The sequence below is a fragment of the Lissotriton vulgaris genome, chromosome 2_1 (assembly GCF_964263255.1).
Source record: "Lissotriton vulgaris chromosome 2_1, aLisVul1.2, whole genome shotgun sequence".
NCBI lineage: Eukaryota > Metazoa > Chordata > Amphibia > Caudata > Salamandridae > Lissotriton > Lissotriton vulgaris.
The window spans coordinates 1,211,582,658-1,211,599,721 of NC_141687.1; positions in this window are offsets into that span (position 1 = coordinate 1,211,582,658).

The following is a 17,064-nucleotide window of genomic DNA, read 5'->3' on the forward strand; positions in this document are numbered from 1 at the left end:
CAGTTTGTGGGTTAAGGGGTTTTTTAAGGGTTCAGGGTCAGGTTTCAGTTTTTGGGTAAAGGGGTATTTTTAGGGTTCAGGGTCAGTTTTTAGTTCTTGGGTAAAGGGGTATTGTTTGGGTTCAGGGTCAGTTTTCAGTTTGTGGGTTAAGGGGTTTTTTAAGGGTTCAGGGTCAGGTTTCAGTTTTTGGGTAAAGGGGTATTTTTAGGGTTCAGGGTCAGTTTTGTGTTTTTGGGTAAAGGGGTATTTTTAGGGTTCAGGGTCAGTTTTGGGTTTTTGGGTGAAGGAGTATTTTTAGTGTTCAGGGTCTGTTTTGGGTATTTGGGGTACAGGCGTACAGGGTAAAAAAAAATATAAAATTTAAGCTACTAAATGAAATTAAAAATAAAAATATTGCATTACATTATTAAGTGTTTAATGTATTTAAAAATTATATGTATTAGCACCTTCCCTGATAATAGCTAGACTGGAGTTGGAATAGTAATTATTAATTGGTTAGTGTCCAGCACCTTCCCTGATATTAGCTACACTGGAGTTGGATTAGTAATTAATCATTGGTCAGTGTCCACCACCTTCCCTGATATTAGCTTGACTGGAGTAGGAATAGTAAATAATTATTGGTCAGTGTCCAGCACCTTCCATGATATTAGCTTGACTGGAGTAGCAATAGTATACATTAAATTGGTCAGTGTCCAGCACATTTGCATATATTTTTACATTACTGTGTTATTATATTAAAAAATAATGCCAAATGGATGTTTTCACAAAACCTTATTAAACATTTTTTATTTTTTTTATGTGTACTACAATACAATGACAAACAAAAATAACATAACATTATTTTGAAATGTAGTATTCGCAGAATAACACATTATCATTTATATACATGTTGTAAATTATCACACAAAATTATTTAACAACATTTTTTCTGTAAATAAAAAAAAATTTCATCATTAACTTTGAGTTACAAGTATTTATATTGAATTAAATAAAAAACATTTTTTTTTCAGCTTCTTCCATTTATATTGAATAATGTTAATATTATATATTAATACTATTAAATATATATTTTTTACATTTACATTTTTATAAAGTAACATGACAATTATTATATTTGCTCAAGAAATGGAAATACAAATTAAGACATTTTTTTCTTACATATTTCAGACAATGTTGTTTTTAAATGAAACATATAAATATATTATGTTGTAAACTTTATAACAGTATAGGGGAACAATATGTTTAATAATAATATCTGGTATTGCCAAAATATTATTTATGCAATTATATACTTTTATAATACTTAGAAATTATTATAAAACATTTTGTAATAATTAATAAAAATAATAACAAATATATGTATTATTATTATTATTAATTACTAAACATAATCATTTATTTCTTCTTTTCAGAAAAACATACATTCAGAGAAAAAAAATACATTATTTCAGGGCTTTGTTTATATATTAAATGGTTATAATTTTGATATTAATAACAATAAATAAGTTATATTATTTATTATTATTAATTATTACCATAAACAATTATAATGTTTAGTTAAAAACAAACACAAAGTTATTCCTATACATGTACACAATAAGAAAATATTTACATATATTATTTCAAGTCTTACATAATTTTTTAATAGTATTAATATATAATAATTACTATATATTAATTAATATTAAATATATTTATATTTTTTAAACATGTTAAATTATAATGAGTCTAGTGTATTAATTTGTTAAAATAACAATGTGTATGTATTATATTTTTTAACTATAACATTGTATTGTCTATGATACCTTTTCAAAAATGGTTTAAGGGGACTACTTTTTTACCGCGTAAGGTTATTGCGCTTCATTCAGGACTGGAGAAGCTCACGGTTGGGAGTTGCTTCGCGTGGAGAGAGGTAAGGTTATTTTTACATACAAATTATAACTGAGTGGTAATGTTTGAGGGTATATTCGAACTGTGTAGTGTTTTTGTGTGTATGTATGAATTGTTTAAGTAGCGTTTAGGTGAAATGTCGTCGTTATAGATGCGTCGTGTATGTTTTAGTTTTAGTGTTATTTTAAGTGTTAGGAAATGTCTTCTTACATGGTTACTGTTAATTGTGAGTGTATTTACAAATGTTATGGGCTATTTGTGGGTGGGTTTCGTTATGTCTGTTTTGTTTACAGGTTCCGGTTCCTCGCATGAAAACTACATGGAAGGAAGCGTGTTTTTTTCCGGAGAAACTAATGTATGACTTATTATGGTTATATTTTGACATGTATCTCCTATTTTTCGTGTTTGCCAGGAGCGGATTTTACAAATGTTAAACATTTTTTAGGTTTTTGGACGGTTTCAAATTGGATTGATACATTGATATGCGTGACCGTTTTTTAAAAGTTGTGTGTATATCACTTTAAATACTAAAGTGTCCACACTACTGTTTTCGGGATTTCCTGGAGCGTTTATTTCTTTTTTACTTAATTTTCGGGTTTTTGAGGGTTTCCCGTATTGGAATTGTCTTATATTGGAATGGATTGTATGGATTGTATTTTGCTTGATTACGTCTTTTTCATCTACAAAAATTGTAAGTATTTAAAGTACTTTTTTTATTGGGTGGGAAATGTCGATCTTTATGTAATGTGTATGTGTGATGTAATTACAAATATTGCATATTTGTTCAGAAATAATGTCCCAAATTTTGATAAGTTTGTTAAACAAATATGTATTATTTATAATTGTTTACAAATGTTTATGATTTATAAAACTACCATTATTGTAAGAAGACATTAGTATATTTTGAAGACATTTTTATAGTAGACTTTTAGCTATTATTGACAGGTATTCTAATCCTCTAGTTGTAGGATATAGTGTGACTTGACTTTGCAGTAGTCAGAACATTTGTTTAGTTTGTTTAGTGAGTTTTGGACCAATTTGGGTCACAGATTGTTTCATTCTTAGTTCTTGATAGCTTTGTTCTTTTTTCAAAGCTTCTAGTAGGTTATGGAATGTGGGTTTGCCTCTGCTTGTGGTAGCTTGGAAAGCATTATGCCACCCTTCTACACTGTTGTTTGTTTTAGCCTCTTGGTTTAAAGTACTATGATAGACATTCCACCAAGGGATTTGGAATTTGGGTTGGCGTCGATGTCCAGATCTGTGCAACCTTCCCACCCAAGTATCTTCGAAATAGTCCAGTAATGGGGTTAGTTTATCTTCATTCCTCTTGTAATATGTGCTGTCAATTAATAAATTGTAGTGTTCGGCTACATCGGTAATAGGAACGTAGGCCAGTGCTATCAATTTTTTAACTTGATAGGCAAAGGTGCTATCTGTTGAGTATAGCATACTTAAAGTTGATTTTTGGAGATGCCTCCATATGCTCTGATTGAAATGATAATAGCAACCCTGGATTGCTGTGTGGGGAAATGTTCTCGAAATGCTATTAATCATAGCTAATTCGAAATCAATAATTATTTTTTGTGGAAAATAATTATTGATTTCAGTTTTGAGAACATTTAATATTTCTGTATAAGTGTTTTGCTGTTTGTTGGGTAGCAAACAGTAAATGAAAGGTATGTTAGAGTTATGGTATAAACCGTGGATGGAATATAGTTGATAAAAAGGTTTTGGGCATGGTTTAAATGTTCCATCCATCATCCATTGGGGACACTGTTGGATTTTTCTTAAATTACTTGCAGTTGCAAACATAATGATTCTGTATGTACTGCTTTCATTGTCAAAAAGGATAAATGTGTCTTTATTGTGTGTGATGCCCATTTCTGGTGAAATAATAATTTCCACAAAAGTAGTAGGGTTGGGTTGGGTTGTGCTAGTGAGTCTTTTAGTGCGTGCAATTGTGCGTTTTCAGGGAGTCAATAGAGGGTAGTTGACCTGAAGCATGGGCTGGAACTTTTAACAGTTCTTCTTTAAGGATTTGTGTTGTTGGTTTATCACTTTGTGTGCTAGCAGTTTTAATACTTTCTAAAGCATCTCTTATTTCAATTTCTGTGACATTTGGGGGATGATTGTGTTCCCTGGTAAATAACACATTAGTTTCCTGAGTAGTAGCCCTCCCATAACATGTTTGAGTAATATTTGGTACACTTCCCAAAAACTTTTCTACCACTTTGTCTTTCCTGATTATACACATAACCCATATAACATAATAGTAATTTATTTTTCTGTGACATAACAAATTCTGCACCTTCTGTCATTTTGTTTTACTTGTTCTAGGAAAGAGTAGAAAGAAACAAAATCAAAAAACATATATTTCACTTTGTGGTGCAAACATAATTAATGATGTATTTATACTTACAGTTACTAAAAGTAGTAATCACAAATGCAGAACTGTATTTTGAAGTGTTTTCTTGTATGTATTTCTTTGTTTACTGTTGGTATGAAAATATAGAAATGCTAAGTTGATGTTTACACATAACAAACATTTTTCCTAGGAAAAAGCAGTTGTCTATTTTGGTTAGTAGTACATTTGATGTAAACATTACATATACTTACTTGTTTAAATAGTTGAGTTGTAGTATTTGGTGGAGTACATCAAGGTAGTAAAGTTCAGATCTGTAGAGAAGATAGAATAAATAAATGTAAATTATTATAAATAATATTTTGAACCGTTGGGAAATGGGAAATATTTAAAAGTATACTAACTTCTAAAGAAGTAATTTTCTTTGCTGTAGGTAGAATAGCTGTATGATGTATTCAGAATATCTGTAGAGGAAATATAAAATATATAACATGGTGTTAAGAACATAGTTTGCGTTTTTTTCGGAAGTTTTAGACAAATTACAAGTATACTTACATTTTTTACAAGGGTAGTCTTGTCTTTTGGTATAGTTGATGTTGGATGTTTTTATAGGATCTGTAGGGAAGATGTAATATGCAAGATATGTTGTTTAGAAAATAGCATTTTTAATATTGGGTGTTTAATAACAAAAACATATATACTTACATGTTTAATTAGTGTAGTTTTATACATTTGTAGTGTAGAAATAGGAAAATCTCAGAATATCTGTGAATAAAATGTTTAAAATAAAGAATGAATCTTGTGAAATAGTGTTTAAAAACAGCAGTTGGTGTATAACAGAGCATTAATATATACTTACTATCTGATTTTCCAGGTGAAGAAATATGAGCATGTATTAGGATTTTATTTGGAGTAGTTTCTATCAGAAATGTAGGAGGAGATAAAAATAAAATAAGTGCAAGAGTTAGGAGATATAAGTAAAATAGTACACTACTAATTTAGATTTCTAAATAATGCACTGTAACTTACTTGAATAATTAGCTAGTGAGCTGGATCTTTAAAGATGTTTGTTCAGGAACAAAATCTTCAGAGTGTTGGCATCTTCTTTCTATAGAGTTAAAAGCAACAAATGGTAGAATGCATGTATGTGTATTTAGTGTGCTTTGATTTGATTGGTTGTAGGATGTAATGAAGCATTGTATAGGCTAGTTTGAATTTTTTTTGTTAATTGGTGTGTTTGTTGATGTGAGAATGGTGGTATGTGGTGATTTCCGCATTAAAGCAGGTTAGTTGTTAAATAAAATATATGTGTAAGTGAAAATAAGTAATGAAAATGTTTGTTAAATGTAAAGAATATTTTTAAAATGATAGAACACATTTAATAGAATGTATAGCAAATGTAGATAAATAGGAATGTTATAAAAGTAACAGGTATTATATGTAAAATGTATTTTGTATAGAGCAATGACTTTTATTGATGATTAATATGGTATTTTATACATGAAAGGGTACAAAAATGAACTCGATATTTTTTTGTAAACGATATTTTAGTAGTCTATATTTTAGTTGTCGATATTTTTGTAGTGTTAGGGGTAATTTCATGTAAAACGATATATTTGTAGTCGATATTTATTGAGGCGATATTTATGTTCTCGATATTCTAAAGAGTCGATATTTTTGACTCGATATTTTTGTAGTTTGTGTAATAAGTATAGAAAGTCGATATTTTTGTCGTCGATAAATTTTCAACGATATTTTAGCAAGTCGATAATGTGACCGTCGATAATATTTCAGTGATCCCCTTCAGCTCTCTCTCTATGTTGGGAAGTCTCTCTCACTATTCACTAAGGGTTCGCTACTACAATAATATTATGGGATGGCCGAATTACTTAGTGTCAATAATTCCCTAGCTCAAGGGCTCCTCTCTCTCCCTAATTATTCAGTGGCTACTTACCGGATCAGGGGCAGCATCTGTTCTGGCTGTAACACCTGACTAGAAGGAAAGGTTACCTGTGCTTTAAGAACAATAGACACACACTGTATGCAAGAGTAAAAACGCTCTCTATCATAAGAACAACACATGCACACTAGTTCACTAAGAACTGGGGTATCTTTATTACAATAACAATAGAATACACATACACAGATCTGCGGGGTCTTTATAACTAACAGGAACTTTTAACACACCGCTGAAAGAAAAGGGATTAGACATACAGTAGCCTAGGGAATAAAGACAAGATTAAGGTGTAAGTGTAAAGTAAGCTAATTTAGACTACCTCACCTATTAGAGGGAATATCTCTCTCTCTGGTAGGATCAGGGCTCTCTGTCTCTCCCTCCGTCACCACAGCTCCACGCCTCTGGCTCAACTGCTTCAGCTGACAGCCTCAACTCCTCCATCTGCTTTAATGCTCTCTTCAGCTTCAGCAATCATCTGCCTTCTTTCTCCATTCCAGAAAACCAATAGAACTGCACTGCACTCTGCAGCTCCAGCAGACATCCTACTCTCCACTCTTCAAGAACCAAACTGACCACTCCTCCTCTCCTGCAATTCGCTAATATGGATTCCTCTCCTCTAGTGGAAAGCTCCAGCCAGCAGCCTCCTCCCACTAGGTCCATGCACCGGGCTCCTTGCTCTAGACGCTCCCACAGTGATCAGCTGCTTGTTTCGTCTAGAGACCTGAGCCCAGGGACACTTCTTGATTAGATTCAGCTCTGGCCGGTTCTCTCCAGTTCGCTTAGGTCGAACAACAGCTCAAAACCAAAATATTACCTTTCCCCTTCAAGCATCTCAGCTCTGCAGGGATAGAAAGCAAAATGGAGTCTCTCTAGTTCTGGGCCTTGTAGGCCTGACAAGGATGAAATAACCCTTAGCTCTGTCAGAGTACCTACACAAACCATACCAATGTGTAATATAAAGTCAGGACCACAGGATCCACCCTCTACTATAGGCAAAATAATGAAAGAACACATAACTATGCTAAAGCCAATAGGCAATAGATGGATTAGAGTCAATAATAAGGGATCTATCATCATATAAAGCAGCTATCCTCTTCTAGGTCTGGAAAAAAGGGCTTAAAAGGGCCAACACAAGGTAAGAATACGGCCTATAGGTGTGAGCAAGTTTAAAGTCTTTATCACTCCGAAATAGAGCCAAAAAACCTGTCAAGACAGCACCTCCTCTGCATCCTCTGGTGCCTCATCTATGAGCAGCCTGTCGCTGTCGCTGCTGTTGTCAGCGCCACCTGTGAGGGGAAGTGGACGTAGATTAATTTTATGTATGTGTCACACGTGCAGTTGCTACATACATGCTGGCTGACATTCCCTGACTGGCTGTGGCATTGCGTACTTTGGGACATGTCTGGCTGCATTGGGGTTTTTGTACATTGTGGGCAGACTACATGTCCCACAATGCTTTTGGGCATGACCTAATGTGCATGGATTGCATGACTTGGGATGATTATGGGAGGCTATAGGGTCATGGCCATTGTTAGGGGACAGGGTCGCAGTCGCATGCCACTTACCTTGGCTGTCTTGGGTGGGTCGGGATGAGTCCAGATTGATGACCCCTATGCACACCTCTCGCTCAAGTGTGTCCTCCACACGGTCCTCCAAGGGGGTGTTGGGAGGGACTGTAGGATCTCCACCTCCTGTAGCCAGGCTCTCGCCCAGCCTCTCTGCCACCCTCTCCTTGGCACGACCTCGGAGGTCGTACCACCTCTTTTTCAGCTCCTCGAGGGACCTGTGTGTCACGCCCACAGCGTTGACTTTTGAGCCGATCGCCAGCCAGAGTCGGCGTTTCTCCGCCTCAGGCACCCTTCTGGAGTCCTTTCCAAATAGTTTTGAGTGGTTATCAACCACTCCGTCTATCAGGTGCTCCAACTCCTGCTCAGAAAATTTGAGCTTCTGCTTGCGCCCGGTGTCACTGGGGCCTGGTGCTGCATCTTCTGCCATTGCTGCAGTCACAAAAATGAAGGATTTCGAAGTTTGGAGGTGTCCTGGAAGGAGCTCTGTGAGATGCAGCCTCGAGATCTGCCTCACTGTTCTGAATGGGGGTGGGAACTGCCTGCTTCCTGGTTGTGATGTCATCACTGTACTCGAAATGCGACTTCCCGTTTTTGCGATCTCGGTAATTGCGAGATCGCATTTTGCGATCTCACAAATTGCGATATCGCAATTCCTACACGGATTTTGACGGAAATAGCGATTTTTCAGCTATTTGCAAAAATCGCTAACGCTTTTTGCGGCCGCGTGCGAATCGCTTTATTTTCTCGCAGATTTTGATGAATGCCGGTCTGCGAATTCTAAATTGCGATTCGCTGTCAATCGCAATTTTGAATTCGCAGAATTCGATTTTCATGAATCAGGCTGTATATGCCTATTTTCTCTTCTGCCTGTTCGGCTGAAGATGCTGGAATCTATGGTAAATGGCCAAATTACTAGGCACGTCGAAAGAAATAACATCCTTAATTATTCGCAGTCTTGCATCTGTGCCATCTTTAGTGCAGAGTCTGCCCTCTTTGGGGTCACAGAGTATATTAGATGTAACCTTAACCTCAGAAGAAAAGCGGCAGTCATTTTATTAGCTCTGTCCACCACTTTCAACAAGGTATCTCATGCAATTGACTTGCAGAGACAGGAGAGTTTAGAGCGGAGAGTGGTGTCTCACTGGGCTCAGCATTACCCCAACTCTCTTTAACTTCTAGATGGCCCCACTTGCACTGATAACTCAAAAATGAGCCTGAGCATTCCTTCATATGCTGATGAAAGAAAGTTTATGCCCGCATTCCAATAGCATTCCAATAGCTTGATGACGCTGCGGTAGGTGATTTTAAGCGGTGTCTTACTCTTGTTGCCGATTGGGTGCTCAATAACTGACAAATCAGTCATTTTCGTTTTTGAGACTCCTTCCCCAGTCGATGCCAAATGCATTTGGTCTTCTGATTTGGGACAAGCCTCACGTACCACAATAGTTGCCATGAACCTGGGAGTTCTTTTGTACATGGCTCTATCTTTCAAGGCTCAGGTGCAGGCTATGGGTGCTACTTGTTTAGCAATTTTGAAATAATTAAGAAAGTTTTAAAATGATCTTCCTTTAGCTATAACGATATTGTACATGCCTTAATCACCTCTAGAATGGATTACCCCTATGTACTTTACATTGGAGTCTCTCCGGATTTGCTGAATCGGCTTCAGCGAGTCCAGAACGCTGGGACCCAGCTTGTTCTAAATATCCCAAAAGCACAGTCCATATGGCAAGGTGGGAAGCAATTACATTGACTGCCTGTCAAGTTTAGAATTCACTTCAAAGCACTTATAGTCACATACAGGGTACATCATAAAAACGGCTCTGACTATATCCAGGACAAGCTCAAGAAATATTCTCCTAAAGCACTTTGCTCTGTCAATTAAAATATGTTATGCCTACCGAAAGTGCAAAAAGTCAGATCAGGTGACAGATCTTTTCCTTTTTTTAGATCACAGTCTTTGGAATGCCTCACCATTGTATCTCTGGTCTATTCCTAGAGAAGATTTCTCTAAGGCCCAGCTGAAGACCTTTCTTTTTCAGGAAGTGTAATCCAGTCCTACTTCCACTAATCACATAGTGCCAGAACGCTTCTTATGAAGCAGCAGTTGTGTTTCATAAATTCATTTTCATTCGTTCATTCACAAAGCAGTTTTCTGTCATTCTAGGCTCAAAGAGATTGTTCTTTTTCTGGCATTACAATAGTCTACAATATATGTTTGATGAAAAAAGATCTTGACGTAAACTAATTTCTTCTGAAATTATAGAAATGCCAGGAGTGTCCTCATTTTTATACCGCTGTTTCACTTCCTAGCACTGAGAGGGATACTTGCTGCCAGAACACTAGCTTTTTCTTTGCGTCGCCTGTGTGTTACATTTCAGTTGTTTTCCGTGTTTAATTTGTTAAATAATAAGTGTCGGCCGAAACATTTGCCTGAAGCTGCCACCAGCGCTGCAGAAGGTCATGCTGCCAAATACCAAGCTGATTCGTGTTGAGTCCCCTATTTGCATCTTTAACCCGTCAACAGACACTCCCTGTTCCACTATCCCAGTCCTGCATATTTTTAGCATCTCTCCTTCCTCCCTTTGTCACTGTTTTTCCATCTTTCTCTTCCTCCCTTTTCCCCCTGTTGTGTTTTACTCCCTTTTGTTCTGGGGCAAAGTGTGACGAGGAAACATGAGTGCTGGTGCATACAAATATGTACAGGTGGGCCCCACCTGCAAATAGAGGCTCACGTTAATCACTGGTAGTTTCACTGGAGTAAATCTGAATACTCTGTAATTAGAAGGCGCGTCCGTTTATGAGTGGGGAGCATGTAATCAAATATTTCCTCCCTTGTTGGGTGAACAGGGAAGAAACAAGACCTGTCTCAGTTGATTCTCAATTCTGAGACCATACAAAACTGTCAATCTCTTCCTGCATAACTATTATACAATCTTCATGGTCCCACACATATAGTAGTGGGTTACTTTCATATAGGGAGATGATGTATTCACTCCCAGCTATCATTATCACCTTTATCAGTGCTGGCCTTTCTCAGCAAGCTCATGATGATTTATATTGCTAAGGTAAAGAGAATTAAGAAAACAGAAAACTCTGCCTCATACCTCATGTATTCTACGGACTACTAAAAGCAAATCCCACCAAAATGATTGTAGTTGTTGCGCCCTAATATAATTCCTATCCAAGTGAGTCGGACAATTTCTCTGCCCTCTTGCGAGAAGGTTGTGACAGCGCTTTACTTCTTGTATAATACAGAAGATCTTTCTTCACTGAAACTGATAATGGCTTTGGGGACAAGATCCATCTGATTATCACATACTAGACCAGTATCCAAATATTTGGTCAGGAACTACATCATCTTTCTAAAGACTTGGCAATATAGGTTGAGCCTGGATAGTGGACAATGCACCTTCTAGTTAAATAGGAAACTTGCATGGTTTGGGAATTACATTGCTGACAGCTTCCCGAATTATATCTGGGAGTGGCCTTGTCCACAACATGTAGATTTGACAAAAAAATTGTGAGGCTATCAAATCTTAGTATGTCAAGTAGAATTCAGACCAAAATTTGTCAAAGCCATGGCCGTCAACCTTATCAAATTTTTACTTGCAATATTTGTTTCAGCTAGTATTATCAAGTTTAACAATCACCCCTCACTTCCCATCAGGCACCTAATTTGTTTCAGATGTTGTGATGGTCGTTGTGTATACACTGCTTGGCAGCAGCCCTTTCTGCTATTTGCTCTTTCCAAAGACTGTTCTGCCCTTTTGAGGTTCTTCATGAATAGGCCATGCAAACTAGTGGTCACTTTTTGTTTCTCCCTGTGTAGCTTGGCAGTGTATTCTCAATCATGAAACAATAACAACTATAAAATATGTTGCTGTGTTCACCGCTGCACTCTACAAATAGGGCAGCCACCCGTACTTTAAAGTGCTTCCATCTCAGATGTTTGTCATAACCCAATTGAAAATCACATTATACACCCCAGCTGCAGAGCTTGTGACATACCCTTCTAATATCACTTTAAAAACCATGCAAACTTTTTCACATCTCTTCTCAATATTTGAGATTTATTCAGCATTTGTTTCCAATGACATCTAAAATCTTTGGTTTGAGGAAGTATACAATAACTCATAGTCTGGAAAAAGGCTCTGGGATAGGATGTGGGAACCCCTTGAGTCAGTAGTGGAATATGCGTCTCTCCTGATCAAACAATTTCACCATCCATATGCAGCAAAGCCAAATTTGGCGGGGTTGTATTTCAGAAAGATGTTCTGTTTTATGCTTTTAAGCTTGAACCTTGAGTGTGGCTTTGTTTGGAAGAAACATCTGCCCTATAACTCATTGCTTGCCTATGAGACTTCCTCTTGTTCCAGATCTTAGGAGTGAGCTCAATTCTTGTGTAGCTCATTTAAAAAGCTACACTCAGTCTAGATCTCTCTTCTTGCTACTGAAACCTCTGAACAGGAGGTAGCCACATCAGTTGAGGCTCCAGCTCTTCAGAATCCCAGTACTGTAAACAAATTCCTCTATGGCCTTATTACGCTCTCCTGTGTCAAGGAGCCAGAACTCATCTATTCTAGAGTTGTAGTTCAAGCCCTTCTTCACAAACCCCCCTACAGTATCAGCTGGTAAGATTGTGATCCAATTAAGATTAGTTAGCCTGTCAGTTAGAGGTGTTTGACCTAAATATTGTTGTAAACAAATTAAGGTACAGGAATATTTTAAAAAAATATTGTGATGACAATAATATTGTAGAACATAATATGGCAAGTATGAATTTATGCCCACATGCATCAAAGTAATTTTTTGCGTTTCCTAATTTGCGAAAATTAGCGAATCGCAAATTAGGATTCGCATAATGGTATGCATCATGTTTTTCGCAATTTTATTGCGATTCGGTAAAATTCGCATTTTTTACCGAATCGCAAGGAAATTGCGATTTTTTCAATGCGAATTCGCAAATTGCGAAATTGCAAATTGCGAATTTGCAATTTCATGCATACCAATGAGGACACACCCAGGAAGCCAGTACACTGATTAGACACAGCTGAAGTTCAGTTTAAACTGCAGGAGTGGCTGTTGGCAGTTGGAGCTCTGCTTTCAGCTACAGGAGGAGTGTGTTTGGTGTGCCCTAGAAGGAGAAATGGCTTCAGAAAGTGCTGTGGAAGACCTGCAGGCAAGAAAACGAAAATTAAAGTTTAGTGACCAGGAACTTGAAATATTAATTGAAGAGGTCACTCTGAGGCATGACCAGCTTTTTGGCAAGGATTCCTTGAAGGTCCCAGAAGGAGTCAAGAGAAAACTGTGGCTGGCCATTCAATCAAAAGTGAATGCTGTGGGGGTTGCCCATAGAGATATCACAAATTTACAAAAAAGGTGGTATGACTTGCGCAGCCGTGCTAAGGATAAAATTGCAACCAGGATTAAACATGCTAACAAGACAGGTGGTGGACCCCCAAAGGATAAACCAAACACCCCACTGGAGGAGATGGTTGAGGGGACCCTGCTCACTGAAGCAGTGGTAGGAGTGACCAACATAGATACCTCTGAACAGCCTGGTACTTCACAAGGTAAGTGTGTAATTAAAATTGTCATCATTTAAAGTATGTCACAGACACTTGCCTTTAGATTCATTCTCAAATGATATAATTAATCCCCAGCATGTACTCTGAAACACACACAGAAAGAGTCATAGGAATTAATGGGAGTTTGCATTGCAGCATTGCATTGTGGGAGTTGTAGTTTCTGTTAATTTTTATCATTCCATATTTGAAATTAAATGTTTCCAAATTACGTAATAAGTCATAGCATATAAGAATACACAAATTACAACATAAAGAACATGTTTATTTTCATTTCAAAAAGTAATTTATTTGAGTTAGAAGGGAATTAACATACAATTATGTTAACCATACATATATTTTCAATTTGTAGATTTTCAGAAAGAGAGGGAAAGCATGGATTTGGACAACAATGTCAATACAGACATAGAGGAAATGCAAGTCCATAGTCAAAGTAATTAATCACCAGCAGTAGGAAAAAAGAAAAAAAAGAAAAGGGTTCAGCAACTGCAAGAGTCTGATAGTGATGAACAGAGACATACAAATGAAAATTTGCAACAAGCAGTTGGAAGTAATGTAAATAAAACTGTAAATCAACGCAGTAGACTCCAACAATTTTACAGGAGAAGATCACGTCCTTCTCGCCAGGCAATGTCCTTAGAAGATGAGAGCCAGGCCAGTGTGGTGGAGAAAAAGCTCCTCAAAGTTCAGAGGCTGCAAGGCAAAGACATCAGGGTCATGAAGGGCCAACTGAACCACATCAAAAGCAACATTAGCACCATGAGTGACAGCCTTGTCAGAATGACTTCTGTGTTGGAAAATGCACATGTGGCCACTAGTACAAAACTTGAGCGCATGGCAACAGCCATGGAAAGAATGTGTGATGCTATAGAGTCACAGAACATTGCCAATGCCAATAGACACCTGAGAATCTACTCTAGCATACACACTTACACCAGAGCAATCCATCGCTTATGCAATACCAATGCCAAAGTTATTACTACTACACTGTGTATGCAAAAGGGCTTAAGGAAATGTTGCAAGGCCCTGTCTGGAAGAATGCTTTCCAAAATTAATTCAAAGGAGGTATTGCAGGAAGACATGACTGTGCTTCCATCAACACATGGGGGCAATGCAAATGAAGTTGCAGAAGCAAGTACTGCATCTCAAACTGAAACAGTGGTTGGACGACGCAGTACAAGACATGTCACACTGCAGGGCAACACATCTACAGCTTTGAAGCATACTAAAAGCAAAGCTTTAGGTGTTAGAGGGCGTAAATAAATTTAAACACTAATGAATGATTTAAAACATGACTATACTGGCCTGAAACAGCTGAAAATTTAAAGCTACATGTTGTTTTCTTTTCAACTTCTTTTGCTTTCATGTTTCCTTGGTTTGTCATTATTGCTATTTGCATTTGGAATTAAAATCAATCTGCATTCTTGAACATTACCTGGCTTCTTACCTGTTTTTAAAAATAATGCTCTGTGATTTCTGCTCGTCTTCGCCTTCCTTCAGCAGCATCAGGTCCGCGCATTCTTGCATGTGGTTGTTGTGGCTGGTTGTCATTGTTTGGTAGCATGTCATCTACATCCAGGTCCAAGCCTCTCCGTGTGGCAATGTTGTGCAGGATGGCACATGTCGCTACAATTTTGCAGCATACATCAGGACCATATTGCAATGCTCCACCGCTTTTGTGCAGTATCCTGAACCTAGACTTCATGACCCCAAAGGTCCGCTCCACTACATTCCTAGTTGCAATATGGGCATGGTTGTAGTTCTGCTGCTTACGGGTTGATGGATTGAGGTATGGTGTCAGTATATATGATCTCACACCATATGCACTGTCTCCTATGAAATTTAAAAATATTGGAATGGCAGTTAAGTTATCATGTAACCGAATGTGAAAGGAATTTAATTTGCGCAATAGAGCATGACTTACCAAGCAAATATCCATCTCCAAATTCCCCAGACAACAGTCGCCCATGAATGGCACTATGTTTGAATATATAGGAGTCATGGGCACTACCAGGGAAACTTGCAACTAGGTCTGTGATTATTGTTTTGGAATTGCAAATTACTTGGATGTTTAAAGAGTGGTAGTTTTTTCTGTTGCGAAAAATATACTCATTGGTAGATGGTGGACAAATGGGAATATGGGTTCCATCTATGCAACCTATCACATGAGGGAAATTAGCCATGTTGTAGAAGTCCAACTTGGTTTCCAACAACTCTTGTTGATTTCTAGGGAAATGAATGTGATGCTGTATCCTTGTCAGCATTGCATTAAGGAAATCTTGAAAAAATCTTGAAAGTGCACTCTGTGAAACCCCCCCAGCAATTGCTATTACTCCCTGGAAGGAACCTGAGGCTAACAGGTGTAGACAACATAAGACCTGCACATGGGTGGGTATGGCTAGGGTCCTACGTGTTTCTCTGCGTAATATTGGGTCTAATTCAGCAATGAGATCTATCATGGAGTCAGCATTCAACCTATACTTGTCATATATTTCTGCCTGTGTCTGACCAAACAAAGTAATGCGCAATCTAAATATCCTTTCACTAAGCATCCTCCTTCTCCTTCCTGCTGCTCTCAACCTCCAGCGACGTGCAAGAAAAATGACTGCTGCCATCCTGAAAGGGGTGTACTGCAAATGAACAACCCCTTAAGTACCCAAATAATTGATTTCACATGTTTCCCTTGAAAAAAAAAAAAATTACCACCTGCTCCCAGTACTTCTAAATTTAGAGATTCCTAAATGCGATTCCTAGAAAAATCGCTATTTGCGATTTTTGATGCATACACTTTTTTGCGATTTTTTTGCGATTCCTTAAAATTGCGAGTTTTTAAGGAATCGCAAAACCAATTGCGAATTCGCAGATTGAGAAAAATACAATTTTGAATGATGCATCTCAAAAACAGGAATTGCATTCGCAAACGGCCGATTTTTGCGATTCGCACCGTTTGCGAATGCAATTCAGTTTGATGCATGTGGGCAATAGTCTTTTACTTCTGGAGCAGCGAAATTTAGGCTCCACCCTTTAATTATTGGGAGATGGGAAAATTAAGGAGTATATTTATCCCCCTCAAACGAAGTTACCTGACTGATTCTCAGTGGTGGGAATGAGTTATGGATGTTCTAGAAACTAACAACTGTATTTTTAATTGTTATTGCATTGCTAATTAGGCAAACTTAATCCTGGCTTTGAGGGGGAACAGCTCTCACTCTGTCGGGATTCTCTGAGTGTGCAGCTTTATAATGAACACCCTTTCTATTTCATCAAACTTATTGAAGTTCAACCTTCTGCTGACATTATCTGTGCTCCCCTTTAGAAATAAACTTTAAATTTGGTCTCAGCGTATATTTAGGTTTGGAAGCGAAAATGTCTTTATGGAACACCTGATCGTGTCAATCTGTTTCATTTGCAATGTGTCTCTTACTATTTTGTATCTCATTTTTTTATGACTTAATTTGCTAGCACATTTTGGTCTCCAGACCGTATTGTTATATCTTTTGAATGTATTCTTTCTTTACATATATTTTGGTTGGATTAATGTTCTGAAATATACCTTTGTGGTGGAATTAATTGACTATTGGTTTTCATTGTGGAGTCACATTGGCTTCACAAAATTGGAAATGTATTTCTATTGTTAGCTACCTTACAGTGCTTCAAGTCTAATAATAAAGGTCCATGTGAACAATGGGGACATATATT